This window comes from Lolium perenne, chromosome 7, assembly GCF_019359855.2.
Source record: "Lolium perenne isolate Kyuss_39 chromosome 7, Kyuss_2.0, whole genome shotgun sequence".
NCBI classification, from domain to species: Eukaryota; Viridiplantae; Streptophyta; class Magnoliopsida; order Poales; family Poaceae; genus Lolium; species Lolium perenne.
In genome coordinates, this window is record NC_067250.2 from 182705233 (window position 1) to 182720687 (window position 15455).

The 15455-nt window shown below is 44.9% G+C and overlaps 1 long non-coding RNA gene across 1 annotated transcript; it reads right to left on the minus strand.

Annotated features, from left to right (window-relative positions):
• Nucleotides 1-14420: 14420 nt before the first annotated feature.
• LOC127314908 (uncharacterized) lies at nt 14421-15181 on the minus strand. Its single transcript, XR_011748084.1, has 3 exons — nt 14959-15181; nt 14653-14851; nt 14421-14548 (listed from the first exon to the last, which is right to left on the minus strand). It is a non-coding gene; the product is annotated as an uncharacterized lncRNA (long non-coding RNA).
• Between the last annotated feature and the right edge of the window lie 274 nt (nt 15182-15455).

Consider the following 15455-nt stretch of genomic DNA (forward strand, 5'->3'; position numbering starts at 1 on the left):
CGTGTACACGAGGTGCTTGCTAAGTGACATAGGCATCCCCAATGGACCTGCCGAAGATAGTACCCGGGGTTTACTGAAGGCCTATTACCCGAAGAATAAGAAGATTCGGAAGCCCAAGATATTATTAAGGAAAGCTAGAGTTGTAATAGGAAGCATTATTTGTAATCTTGCGGGATGAGTTAGAAACCGTCCCGGACTCTGTAACTTGTACAACACGAATCCCTCGGCTCCGCCTCCTATATAAGGGGAAGTCGAGGGACAAAGAAAGCATCGAATCATTGTCTCTCAAACCTAGTTTTCATAATCATCGAGTACTTTTCGGCTGAAACCTTCGAGATCTACTTGCCCTCTACTTCCAACTAAACCCTAGTCTACAACCCGTAGGCATTGACAAGTTAATACCTTGTCACTAAGAGTCTGCTAATGAACACTCTTGTTTCGCCTAGAGAGGCGTATGCATTGTTTCTGGTACCTAGTTGATGAGGGTGGTGTCATGCTTTCATGGTATAAGGCATTGTTGGCCTGATCTTCACTCATCTTTTTGGCCTGTCAGTATTATGTGCTGGCTTCGGGTTTTTTTATGTATAATCTTTGTAAGACCTTTAATGAATAATATAATAAAGAAGGCTGCATTATCAATCGATGCAGAGGCTGAGATGTACTCTTTTCGAAAAAAGATCTGGCAAGAGCATACATCAAAAATCCCAACCCAACACTCAACACCTACAAGTCCGGCAATGGGTGAAAAGACATGCCATCATGGTCTTATGTGCTAAAAACAGAAAATACGCCTCACCAGCTAGGTAGCGGAGGCATTACCGTGTCACCCTACGGCGAAAGAAGAGCACACATTCCATCTAGCAGACCCTCAGCGAACGCCTCATGCACTCACCCAGAAGTCGTCACCTCCGTCAATGTAGATCAATCTTCAGGGTGGATATCCGCATAACCCTCCCCGGCCCTGGCCTCAACGCTACCATGATACCAAAAAGTGCCCCAAGCCCCCCAACCTGCATGAGTCCATTATTTCATGTCCGGCACCAAGACCCTGTGGCGACATGCCACCGAGACTCGCCGTCGTCGATGCGGTACATGAACACCACTCTTCCTCTTGCCTCCACCATCTGGAAGCTGCTCCAAAATGATTCCGCCATAAGGGAGAGCGACACTGAACGTGCACCATCATTCGATCAGGAAGATCCAGATCTAGGATTTTCCTAGAGCAGCACGAGTTAGTAAATAATGATTGCACCGACAATGCCTTCAGAAGATAACGACACATAGACGCCATCATCGCCTGCCATGACCAGTGTCAGGGTTCAATTTTCACCGGCATCTGCGCCTCCATAACTTGTCACCAGGACTAGATGTGGGATCATGAGATTCACCAAAACCAGCCGGCCGACCACCTCCGATCGAGGAGGAGACCACCACCGTCCTGCCCCGGGCCGCTGCCCCGAGCGTCCTCGTGTTGTGGGTCTAGCGCAGAAAATGCTACTAGTATTTTGCAATGTTGTGTTTCAAAATGTGTATGTCCATATTTATTACAAAACCAAGAGCAAGTAACTGATTTTAGAATTTCGTTATACAATTATGACAACCTTTCTTTGTATGAGTTTAAATTAAGTAAATTAAACTTCCAAAACGGCATATATTTAGAAAAAGAGGGGGTATTCCGAGGAGTGATCCTACCAAGGCTCCTACAATAGAACCATATCAACCACATCGTTGTTCTACGGAGGAAAAATAACCCCATCTGCGATATTCTTATCGATATTGTATACTACGGTTATGTTATATGCCCCCCCTGTGTTGCTCGTCAATGTGCAACTCAGAAGAACCCTAAAGACGTCGCCGCCAGGGGCCCTCCCACCTCCGCCCTCCTTTGCCGCCACTGGTGTGGGCTGTTGCCGTGGTGGCTGTCGGAACCCTTGCAACAAAAGGTGTTCGGGGAGCTCTCCGTGGAGGCGCTCGGCATGGGGCTAGACGATGTGGCGGCGTTCAACGAGGAAATTTTAGGGCACGCGCGAGGTGACCTGTGGATGAGAAGAGGGCGGAGTTGGAGAGGCGGCGGCGCTGGGCTAGGACGGTGCGGACGAGGCAAAGTCCCTCAGCGGTCTCCAGCGCGCTGCTACCGAGGCATGTGAGATGGCGACACAAGCCATCCTAGGTGCGATCTAGGCCTGCAGGTCGCAGCCCTTGCTGCTACGATGAGTCGGTGCCCGGGGTTGTGTCAACGCAATGGTGCAGCGTTGCTCGGGAGGCGGCGGTGTGGGCCTAGTTTGGGCCAAATCTAGGCCTAGTGGGCTGAGTTCCACGGTGTCTTTGTTGGCAGTCCCTTACGTTTGTCTTTGGCATGCGCTCTTTTGGGACCTTTGTTTGAGCGTGCTCCTTTTGTACATCGTCGAAAGGGACCAACAACAGTCTGGGTCATCTTTGCCTCTGCAGCCGGCTGATGTCATGGCGGCTGCTAGTTTGGATAGAATAAAGGTGGTTAGGCCTTGCTGGTATTTTTGTGCCAGGTCGCTGATCTGCTTATTGTGTGCCTCCTCGTTTTAGCCGCTCACGAGTTCATGTCTTTATATCGGCGATCTCCCATGTTTGGCGTATGGCGCCACTTGACATCTAGAGCAGAATTGATGTAGTTGTACACGTCCTTCTCTTCAACTAGATAGGCTTCATTTAGGCGGCGTGAAGCATCACCTTCTTGTCGCTGCCATCGGGACATGTCCTAATATAGATTTCCATGAAACTAATAGAGATGAAGAAAGCCATGGTGGTTGCGATCGTAGGTTGATAACGGCGGAGAGGGTACTGGTTGCGATGAATACTATGCGGCACAAATTATCCATGTATGTCGGTTGTTTGGCGACTTGCAATAACAACTTTGGCAAGCTGGGGTGGCAGCACAGGAGGACGGTGATGCTCCTCGAGTACCGAGCCACGATTTTCAGAGTAAAAATCCCAAATCTAGCCTTTATTGGTTGTACCTGACAATAGCCTTGCTAAAGATAATGTTTTGAAAAACTCGGACTTTCTCCACACTTTAAATCCAAGATCTTTGATTGGCTACGAGAATGTTTTTTTTTTTTTTTTTTTTGCATTGTTTCCTTCTTGGATCCATTGCTTTTGAAGAATCTGGTTTGATGTATTGGTGTTGTCTTTGGTGGTGGTTAAAGTGCTACTATTGCGAGTGATTCATCACCGTGGCGAGGTATTTGTTTATTTTTCTCATGTTTATTTTTGGGTATCTTGTTGGTATAGAGGTTAGGTGTAATTGATATCTTCACGATATTAATATTCTTCTTTATAAGAAAATATTACATGGCAAAACATTGTTGTCGATATATCCCATCATTGAGACAAAAAAAACCAAGCTAGCTGATGGCGGATGCAGACATCCATGGTGCTGCGACCCTCTGGTGTGCTCCCAAGTTAGGTCGTTCTCAGCAGCAACTTGCACTGGGGTTGCTGTTACTTTTCACGAGACCCGGTGGTGGGTAGCCGGAGCCCATCGTCCATGGCGCTGGTTAATCGCTAGTGTATCCTTTTCCCGGGGAAGCAATCCGCACCCTATTTTTCGAGTAATACCCGTACGTGCTTCACTGTCATGACATGATGCCTGCCGGGTAAAGGTATTCCATGGCTGTTTCTATATATCCACAATTGTTGGAGAGACATGTATCATCCAAACCAATTGTATGTGATAGCATTAGATTGTTTGACCACACAATCTGTGGGTCTCCTCGCAATTGTATTAATAGAGAGATTACAAGAAACTGTCAAAAAGGAGATCAGAATAATACATGGATTCTCAAAGACAATCCCAACCATAATGGCATTATTTATATGCGAATATACATACGCTAAATATGGCAGGGTATAACCAAATATATGAGATATTCGGTTTATCTAATATCCCCCGTAGTCAATGGGAGATTCTCGGACGCTTACACTAGATTTAAAATCAATGAACAATGGTGATGATAAGCCTTCGGTGAAGATGCCCACGAATTTGCCGTGAAGAAGGCACATGAAGAATTCAAATAATCCCAAGTGCAACATAATCTGACAATTTTCTTTTTTAAGAACCGGAAACAACTGTTGCCTGTTTTTCCATTAAGGTTTAGCAAGAATTTTACAGTTGATACATGTGGTTTCCCCGTCTGCTTACACATAAAATGAAGATTAATCTCAATGTGTTTGGAACGTTAATGTCACACTGGGTTCATGAACATTTAGATCACGATGACATTGTCACGTAAAACAATGTGGCTTTAGGTAGAGCGTTATGAAGCTCCTAGAAGAGTCGATGGAGCCAACTAGCTTCAGCGACGGAATAAGTACATTTAACTGCTCAATAGACAAGGCAAGAGCTAAGCAACCACATTACTGTTAATTTGATCTATTCCATGGTTGTTGTAAAATATGAGAATTCGTCGTGCTAATGTCTCAAAGGACCAGCGCAAGAGAAGCAATCGTCGCGAAAGAATAGAAGCGTAGATCACAAATAACACGGACCAAATTCAAAAAGATCCACATAAGACACACCTCGGTAGATGCACCACCGGAACGGGGCTAGACGGGGAAGGATGAATCTATTTCTTATTGAGGGATCCGTCGTTACGACGCCTTTCTAAGTAGGATATAAACACAAATCAAACTGAAAAAACATCAAGAAAAAAACCCGAAGCCATCCACGAGGACCAGGATCCATCACTTTTTCATGGCTCGCGCCACCACATCGGGAGAGATAGATCAGCAACGGCGCCGACAGAAGGCAGGAAACCTATCACCCGTGTCTCCTTTGGAACACATGGGCAAAACTCGGGCCGAGTCAGGAAGGCCAATCCCGGCCCGAAGTGCAAGCCCGGCCCGGCCCGACCTGACCTGGCCCGGGATTTTCGGCCGGGTCGTCCGGGCTGGGCTGCCCATGCCCAGCTGCAGAACAAAGCAATCACACGCTAGAATTTGAAGACCAAAACATCTAGATGTTGATCACGTAATCATTATTCCATGCTTTTTTGCTACTAGACTTACTAGTACCTAGTTAGTAGAGTGGTAGAAAGGAAGTCTTGCGTGCATATGGTGCACATGGCTGCTACAGTAACAATTCCAGCTAGTGATCTATCGACTATGTCTGAATGATAAGAGGATGATTCAGCTGTCGTGTCAAATCAGAGGAAAAACAGGGTGCGGCGGCCGGCCGGTCGCACACAGGATGGTATCGAGATTCCATTTCCCTCTTCGTGAACGGATAAACACGAGAGTTTAGGGTCTCTAGTTAATCTGGACCACTAACTCGAGATTTGCAGCGCGCGAAAATATCCAGAGCGGCCTCTGTGGTCAAAACGAGGAAGGCAGCCATCGGAGGATCAGATCAGGGCAATTCGCCATAAATCGCATGCAGCTAAATCTCGTGTTACATCACTCTCATGTCACACCTGCGCAAGGTTGAAAAAAAAGTTTTAAGAGGAAATAAATACTACCATAAATCGCATTTTTTCTACTTGTTTTTTTGCTCTTTTCCATTTATAAACATAGTTCCAAACATTACACAAACTAATATATAATTGAGAACATGGTTTTACGCAAACTAATAGTACATAATTTGGAACATGGTTTACACAAACAAAACATAGTTTGAAATATGGTTTACACAAACTAATACATAGTTAAAACATTGCAAAATGAGGAAACATAATTAGTGTTGGCTTCGCTGCTTTCTTATGTTTCCTGCCAAAAAAGAACACTCTCAGGCACTCGCAGTCACCTAACCTGGAAAATCCAGCTGGTAATGATAGCCATGTTGATCCTTTCGAGGAAGAACATCCAGAAACTTCAATTGACCCGTGGCCATATTTGCTGCAAAGAAAGAACACTCTGACAACTGTAAGTGTCCGATCCGGACTCGCCAGTGTGGTAGTGCCTGCGGCAGGATGTGTCGTCGAACACCTTGACGATCATCTCGCCGTCCCCCTCGTAGAGGAAGGTGAGCTGGCAGCGGGGCTCGAGAGTGAGGTCGCGGGCCAACTTGTCCCACCCTATGTGCAGGTATATCTTGCCCTACCCCTCGAACAAGACCTCGACAGGCCACCGGCAGAAGTTGCAGCTGGCCTCCCGTAGCTGCAACTGGGCCTGCTCGACGCCATCGATGAACTCGGCAAACTTGTTCGGGAGCCGCTTGATGCCGAGGTGGTTGTCGTCGAAGCGGAGGAGGAACTCGAAACAGCGGTTTTCCTGCAAAGACGACGACGATGCATGCGACGGAGACCGTGGGGCCGTAGCTGCTCCACCTCGGAAGCCCCGGCCCCGGGGGCGGCCACGCCCACATCCTCGACCGCCTCTCCGGCCACCTCGACCCGCCATGGACTTCCTCGTGGGGCTAGCTGCGTCGCAGGAACAGCTAGATGGCGCTACGGTGGAGCTTGTGGCAGCTAGGGTTTGTATGGAGGAGTGAATGAGGAATACGAGCAAGCGTCCTCTTTATATAGGCCGGAGGCAGCCGACGGGCGCGGCACGCGTGACATCACCATTACTGCGTTGGCAGAGGTGGGTGGCGACCGCTCGGCAGACGAGGCATCGCGATTAACGTGGCGCAGACTGCCGAAGCAACGCAGCGGCGCGAGTCGCTGCCGCACCTGAGAAGACACATCGAGTGAGGGTCGCTGCCAGGCAGGCCTGACGAATCGTTCGCTAGACGCGAGCGGACAGTTTGCGCGTCCGCAGAGACGCATCCGATGCACATATTTGGGTCAGGTTTGCGTCGTCGCGGACGCCCTGGTCACTATGCGTCACCCCGCTGGAGCAGGGCACAGACGCATTTTTTGACTGCGCGAACGCAAACGCTCGCTCAGTGCCCGTTTCCGTCGTCCTGTTGAAGATGCCCTGATACTACACATATGTTACGTCCCACTTTGAAGTTAGTAACATAGAGTGTTAACATGTGCATGTTACTGCTCCATGTTATTTCCTACTATTACTAGTAAAAAAAAGACCTCCACTATGCTATTGTACCTTTTCCGAGCGATTGAAAAGAATTAGGTGAAAAGGAGGGATTCATCAAATTCTCTCGGATGCAGGAAGTAAATAAGGCATTAATTAGCACTACACGGCCTGTTGTTTGTTCCCCAAAAGGTGGCCTTGAGTATCTTCAATAGATGATGTATAAAATTGGGCATATGATCCTAACAAAATCCTTTCAGGCACCTTAAAATGTTCTGGTGATGTAAAAAAATCAGGACAACCCAACTGCCACGCCAAACATTCCCTCCCCTCTCCCGCCGCTCGCTCTCCTCTTCCTGACCTGCCTCTGACGAGATTCCTCCAAACTTTGGCCTAATTCTGGTCAGCCTTCCGCCCTCGAGCTCCTCCATGCAGATTGGCGGCAGATCGAGCTCCTTCAGCCAGCAGGGGCTAGCTCGCGGACGACATTGTGATATCCTGGCCAAGGGCTTAATAGGATTAATAGGATACTCATATCAACAAGTTGCAACTTCTTTTTCGGAAGCTCATCGGCAAAGAACTCTGAGGTTAAGCGTGCTTGACCTGGAGTAATTTAAGGATGGGTGACCGACCGGGAAGTAGTTCATGGGTGCGCACGAGTGAGGATAAAGTGCGCGAGAAAGACATGTGTTGGTTTGTGGGGCTAGTCTAGAGATCCTAGAGAGCTGCCAGGGGTGACATGCTCGACCAGAGGGCTGGTCAGGGTGTTACATTTGGTATCAGAGCCGACCTTCGCGGTAACACAGGTGTGTGCGGGTCAGGGGGGGCGCGGACATGTGGCCCGTCGTGGCACATGTGTTGGCATTGGACGCATGGGTGTGTGCCAAGAGGGGAAGTTCCTGGCCTGGGGCTGATCGACGAGGGCGTCGATCTTCTAAGGGGGGATGAGTGTGATATCCTGGCCAAGGGCTCACTAGGATTGATAGGATACTCATATCAACAAGTTGCAACTTCTTTTTCGGAAGCTCATCAGCAAAGAACTCCGAGGTTAAGCGTGCTTGGCCCGGAGTAAATTGAGGTTGGGTGACCGACCGGAAAGTAGTTCCCGGGTGCGCACGAGTGAGAACAACGTGCGCAGGAAACACATGTGTTGGTCTGTGGGGCTAGTCTAGAGATCCTAGAGAGCTTTCAGGGGTGACATGCCCGACTAGAGGGGTGGTCGGGGTGTTACAGACATGGTCGATGTGTCCGCATTTCGCGACGAGAGGAGCGGAGGCGAGACGAGCCGGAGCTATGCAGGGCAGCGGCGACGCAACAGAGACAAACTTGGGGCACATTCGGACGTGTTCTCGATGGTCACCGACGTCTCTTGTAGATGGTGGCGGTGGAACACACACATGACCAGACAAAGGAGAAATAGATAACGAGGCCACACAGTTGCTCGGATCGGGCCGTCAGGAAGAGCAGGAGAGGGAGGTGTTAGGGGAATGGGAGGTGAGAGCCAGGAGATAGTCTCGTGCGGCGAAGATGTGGATCGATTGAGGCGTCGGGGACAGGGATGAGGGCATGTAGCACAATCGACTTAGCTCGCTAATTTTTTTACCTCAATATTGAGAAAAGTTTATGCACAAATTATAATATGTTTGGATATATATTTAGCTTGTGCATAGCAATGTTAGAACAGTTGAAATTGAAGTTTGAGTTGTTGAATTCCAAATTTGAACTAAAGAAGGAGGAGGATTTGGTGCAACATGTGCCCTATTATGCATCGTCTATTGTAGCAAGGGTGCTCTATTATGCATCATCTTGTAAAGCAAAAATTGAAACGGTGATGTAAAAGTAACTTTTTGGTGCTGTAAAAAATATAGGGCACATATTTTGGGTGCGCTATTATACATCATCTATTGCAGATACTCTCAGGCTATCCATAGTGGAGTTATCATAGGTATTTATCATGCCTTCTATGCATGCTAAAATAGATATGTAACTAACGATAGAGATGATAGTGGTATCAGAGATAGATATCATGCATTCTATGCATGCTAAAATAGATATGTAACTGACGATAGAGATGATAGTGGTATCATATATAGGTATCATATTATATAGCGCATAGAACTAAAAAAATTATATCAAATAGATCTTTACAAAATCCTGCATTTGATTTCTGTAAACAAAAAATATATAAGACTGATACTAGTACATGATATCATGTATTATAGAGATTTTACAGCAGTATCATCATATGCATTATGCAGTATGAGCAGCCTTATGTCCGCTACAACAAACCAAATGTTCATCGATCTTGAACCATATGAAAACGATGTTGTTGAAAGCGGAAACATGCATGTGAAACTAGTACCGGAATAGTTCCAGTGTACGCGGTGCCCTACCTGAGAGGGCAAGCACAGCATGAGCGGCGGGCTTACTCGATCGATGTCACTTTAATCTCTTTCGGTCGCTCGCTCGTCCCTAATCATCCTAGCTAGCATTATCTATAGGGCTCTTAATCCTGTTGCATTCATGCACGAGAAGATGGAATAAAAAGGTACGCCATGGTGGAGTAGCGATCGATCCGTGTCGCCATGTATGATGCATGGACCACCAGCAGGCAGCAGCTCCCGTTGGCCGCAGTGCATTATTGGGCTATCTCCTTCGTCCGCGGATGCTTCCAATTGTTCAGAGAGGCCATGGCATGGAGTCGGACGAATATTCCGGGCGCTTTCAGGTCGCCGACGGCGAGCACCACACGTACGTCGGGCGGCGTGTTGTCGGTGAGATTTTAGGACACTAGTGTGGTCGAGCATTGTGTGCTCGCCGCTCGACAAACGACAGAGCAGATTAACTTGTCAGTGACCAAGGGCAGAGCTGGTTATTTCACTCAAATTAGAAGATCAGTCAGGTACAAGCTACTACCTCTGTTTTTTTTATTGAGGTGAATACAACGTGCTACATGCTTGATCTGCCTCAATTTAATCCGATCGGAGGTAGTATGTACTAGTACAATCCAACACATCCACCTATCCATGCAAGTTACAGTAACTATGGATGGAGTACATTTCTCTTGTTGTCTTCCCTAGAAGCGAGAACACGTGATGTTTTCTCGACGATTCAGTTACGCTCCGAACCAAAATGGGTGAATGCAGATTGAGGGACCATTTCCCGCAGCTGCAAATTGGCATCGATAAACCAGTAAGGAAGGGCGCGTGTACGGACAAAGATCACCATGATGCGCGGCGTCCACACGACGGGCGACGCCATCGAAGCTGACAGATATACATACATGCTCGGATGTACGTATGCGGGAGCAGAGGCGCATCGATCGATCGATACTCTGGAATTTTTTGCGGCCAAAATGCATAATGGGGGCCCAGTCCAAGAGTTGGCCCGACCGTTTTGGGCTTGTGTTTGAGGCATAATTCCCATCCTCTTTACTACGCGCCAGGCTTGGCAAATTTTGCAGAAGCCTACCCGGCCTCCTCTATAAACCGCCTAGAGCAGCGAGCAACGGGCGAAAACTCTAGAAAAAGACCGACCTTTGCGAAGGGTAGACAACTCACTCCGCACGCGACAAGTGGCGCGCTGTGGTGCCAGAAAATCCCTGGGAAGTGGTCTCCCTGCTCGCCACGTGTCACAAGGGGAAGCAAGGTGGGGATGGGGGAGGAGAGAGAAGACTGTGTTGTGTCAGTTTTTCCCTTTTTTTTTTAGATTCGTTTTTTCAAAATGAAATATCTTGAGAACCGTAAGTCCAAATTGCGAACCGTTTTCACTTTTGAGATCCTCGCGTCGAGATCTTCGAAACTAGATCCCATGTTGATAGGGTTTGGAAATACTTTTTTTCATACTTCCAATAGTAGTATGATTGTACCTGTGGTGTGTACCTGCTTCATCTTTCGTGTTTCAACCGATAAGTACTTGTTTTTAGTGTGTTTGGTGCAGTTTTCCCTTTACTCGGTAGTTGTACTCGCTCGTGTGCGGGATCAGTACAGTACTTCTACGCGATCAGATTCGTGTGCGCCATGTACTTCAGATGTACTTGCTCGTGTTCACGATCAGCTCGTATGCGCGTTTGTACCTGCTCGTCCGCGATCGTATTTGTACTCGCTCGTGTCTTCAATCGTACGTGTGTTGTGCGTGTGTATTGTACCTTTCGTGTGCACGATCGTACTGCTCGTGTGCGTGGCGTACTTGTACTCGCCCGTGTGTTCAAGTACTCGTGTTTGTGCGTGATCGTACCTTTCGTGTCTTGTATCTTCGTGTGCGTGACTGTACTTGTACTCGCATGTGTGTTCAACTATACTCGTGTGTTGTGCGTAACTGTACCTGCTCGTGTGTACCACTGTACTCGTATGTTGTATGCAACTGTATTCGTACGTTGTATGTAACTGTACTCGTGTATTTATATTCGTGCGTATAGGTAACTGTATTTAGCGTGTCAAAGACATGAACTAGCTCGTTAATGAGATGCATGCACGGGAATTGGCCAGGCACGCCGCATGCATGCGTGGCCTGGACGAGTACGCGCGGGCGCGCGACGCGAAGTACACGCGTGGCTTGGGACGAGTATCCGCGCGAGACGAGTACGCGTGCGCGCGGTGCGGACGAGATGACTTGCGCACGGCGCGGGACGATGCGCTGCCACGCGTCATTATGTGGTGGATCTGATTTCCCTTCGCGAAGGTCGGTCTCTATGTAGTGGTACCCGCAACGGGGTGCTGCAAACGGGAGGTGCTTTACACCGACCTGGTCGGTGCCCAGCGACGCGCCGACCACCCCGGCCGTTGTTGGGCCGGCCCACGATTCCGGCTGGCTGTTCTCAGTTCGGTGACGAATTACACAGTCAGGAGTTCGATTCTCCTGGCAGCGAAATTTTCAGTTCGTATATTTTTCAGTTCGGTGACGAGCTAGACAGTCACGAGTTCGATTCTCCCCGCCTGAATTTTTTTCAGTTCGTAGATCTTTTATAAAAAAAATGTACGAAACAGTTTATAGAAAACCGAAAAAGTATTTTTCATTAAATTCGGGATTAAATAGAGTCCCATTTTCAAGCTTCCCCTGGCTTCTAAAAAATAGAGTTAATTACTGGGAAAGTACATGAGTATATTAAAAAAAGAAATAGATTCCCATTTTCGTCAAATACTTATTCTTTCAGGTTACTGTTTCACTAAATTTTTAAAAAAGTGATTCTTTGCATATGTTTTGTTTTCTTTTAAAAATAGCATACATGAGTATATTCAAAAAAAAAGAGAACATGTTGTGTACAAAAAAAAGAAAAACAAACAGTAAAGATCAAAGTAAGAAGCATTATTAGATCAAGGTAACTTGTAAATTCAGCTATCACAGACATGAAAAAAGTTAGAGGTACTTGGAAAATCTGTCTACTTGAAATGCCAAGTATACATAAGACAATTAAGCTACATAAGACAAAGATCTATGGAAAATATGTTTATTACAAGGGAAAACTGTCTCGTGATGTCAAAATTTGTTCATCTGATATACATGAAAGATAACTCAAATGGTGAGAACCTCTCGCAAAGAACATAGCAGTGCTTGTAACCTGACAAAGATGATCATCTGCATGCTTCTCTGGAAAGCTACATTTAAATAGGATATTAGGAAAAAGTTAGGAAATTCCTGATGGTAAATGTTTGACAAACCTGAAGCAAGTCTATCCACAACTGCATATCCACAACTAATCCCTGCTCTTGGCATGACCATCGGGTGCTAGCTTGCCACAACCAGTGTTGGTGAAGCACGCGATGAATATCGATTCCCCTGTGCATCTGAAGTTCTGAATGTTTAATTTTTTACAGTTTGCAGTGCTTTGTTATGCCAGCTCACCTGATTTCCTGTATTTTGTGGGTGCGGCCCCATGGTAAAAATCCCAATCTTCATAAGGTAAGTCAAAATTCCTATCAGCATGTTTTATTTTTAGTTTGCCAATTTATCAAACATAAAAAATTAATGAAGGTAATACCTGTATTGGTGTACTCCGCTGTAGGAGAGGACACCGTTTAGGTTAACTGGGTTGGACTTTTTGGTTTGGAAGTAAAGCTTGGCAGCAAAGATGAGCTTGCTAGGACTAGGGTTTAGGTTGATGTGGTATGCAGAGGCCAGGGATTTCCCCCATTTCGAAAAAAATAGTGTGTATGCACACCTTCACCTTCTTTGTTGGTAAAAATAAGATGCATATCCTGCCAATGATTTTACTATTTTTTTGTGTACCCTCTTATGATCCTATTTGGTGTTAATCTCTGCTCTGTAAGTACTCAATTTCTTCATCTTCCACCTTTACCCGCATTATGCTGCAGTCCAGCAACTACTAATGTCCATGTACCTTTCCTTATTAACTTAGCACAAGAGGCATGGATGGATCGCTCATAACACTCAATGATTGGGGCCTCATTATTTCTTCTAACCTATACCGTTACAAATTCGTATGATCCTGTTTGGTGCCATTTTTACAACATGTATCACATGACATATTCATTTCAGTTTAAGAAAACAGTTTTGAAAAAGTAGTATATTTAGACAAAATTAATACATATTAACTAAAAAATTCCGCAGCAACGCGCGGGGTCTTCATCTAGTAATTTAAATACATCATCTTTCTCCATGAAATAAATTGCTAAGTTAATCAATGAAGAAGATGTGGAGCCTATGAAAAAGAATAAACACAATTTACGAAAATGAATTCTCGTCTTGTGGGATTCTATATTGTCAGTGCATAGAAATTGATATATTACTAAAAAATAACTATACTTACATGCTTCGAAATGAATTCTCGTGCTATTGGCACTTGTTGCTCATTAAATTTGTTTATCACTAGCTAGCATGAGACTTTTTCACGGATTTCTTGCAAGTCAACCTTTATTGTGTAGATTATAAAATTATTAAAAAAGATAGGAAAATAAGAATTCCAGATTTACTATTGTATTTTGCAAACAGGAAGTACAAATTTCTAATGGAAGAATAACTTACATTTGAGAATTGTTTTACTTCAACTCCATTGTAGCATCTCATGTATTGGATTACAAAAATTACTGAGTCATACCTGCGCTCAAAGGGAAAAATGGCTATGCCCCGATAAGCTTATGTATAATTAAAAAATAAGCAATAAATGTTTAATAAATTAAAAAGCAGGGATTGTAATCACCTAAAGTTTTGTTTAGGAGCATGAACATATTTAACACTAAAGTCATGTATGTTGAACTTGAAGCAACCAGGGTAACATTTGACAAATAATTGTTTGAAATTGAATATCACAGTGTCAACTACTGTGGAGAACTTTCCTACTCCGGAATCAGGATTTAATACATCGAATGATTTATCGATGAAGTTTGCGACAATAAGTATCCACTCTTTCCCAATTGGACATGGAATGTGTACCTACATATAGTAGATTTGAAATAAAATTAATTGATATATTATGAAGAAATTGAAGGAGGATTTTCTCACTATATATTTAGGGAAAAAAGCATATGGATAAAAAACATACCAATCCTGCGTTTTCCAATCTGTAGCCAACATAATCTAGTGAGAAAATCTTTTTATATTCTGGATCAGAACAATCCAGGTTGGGGTTGGGGTCCATCAGTAATTTCTGTGCGAAGTTAAAAGGGAAGCAAGTATGGAATTTAAATTCAAATTCAACCATTAAAGAGGGAAAATGTCATGTGGCATATTATTAGGTAAGATGATACAAACCGTGACTTCTTTTATGACGACATGCATTAGGATTTCTTTGTCACCAATTTTTCCTTCTTTTCTACGATGAAGCGGCTCGGTTGTAGTTAACATCCCATAACAATCCATTACACAGGGGTGAATCCAACCGCCTGGGTTCATAGATAGCGCCAACGTTCTCTGATCTACCCATACTCTTTTAATTTAAAAAATTCTTAGGCTGTCAAAATAAAAGAATATGTGTGTAAAACAATTATTTTTTATATGAAGAATACATGTTACTCAACAATGTAATTAGTTTACATATGGAGTGATTCGAACAAATACCTGCTTTCTGTTTTGGAGCTTGTAAGTTTTGTGTAAAATTCATGCTCATATGCAGTGGCGAAAATAACTTGTTGCGGAGGTAGGACATGTTGCATATTCATTTTGCTGCTAGGAATGAAAGGAGTTTTTAACTTGATACTACTTTGGCCTCCTAATATTTCTTGCCCACATTGATCAAGAACCATATGTAAGAGAGGACCAATTGCTTTCAGTTTTGATCCTGGCTGCACATTAAAAAATTATGTAAGAGTTGATCAATTGAGCATTAAAAACACATGAACAACTTCTTGGTATGAACGGTTTCTGACTTGAACATAAAAATATCATGAACAAATTCTTAGTAAGACTGCTTACTTGCCTCAAACAAAAATAAAAGCATGACCTATTTTTTAGCATGAACGGTTTCTTGCCTTGGACATAAATAAAAGCATGAACTATTTCTTAGCATGAACATTTTCATACCATGAACGGATTGTTGGCACGAACGGATTCTTAGC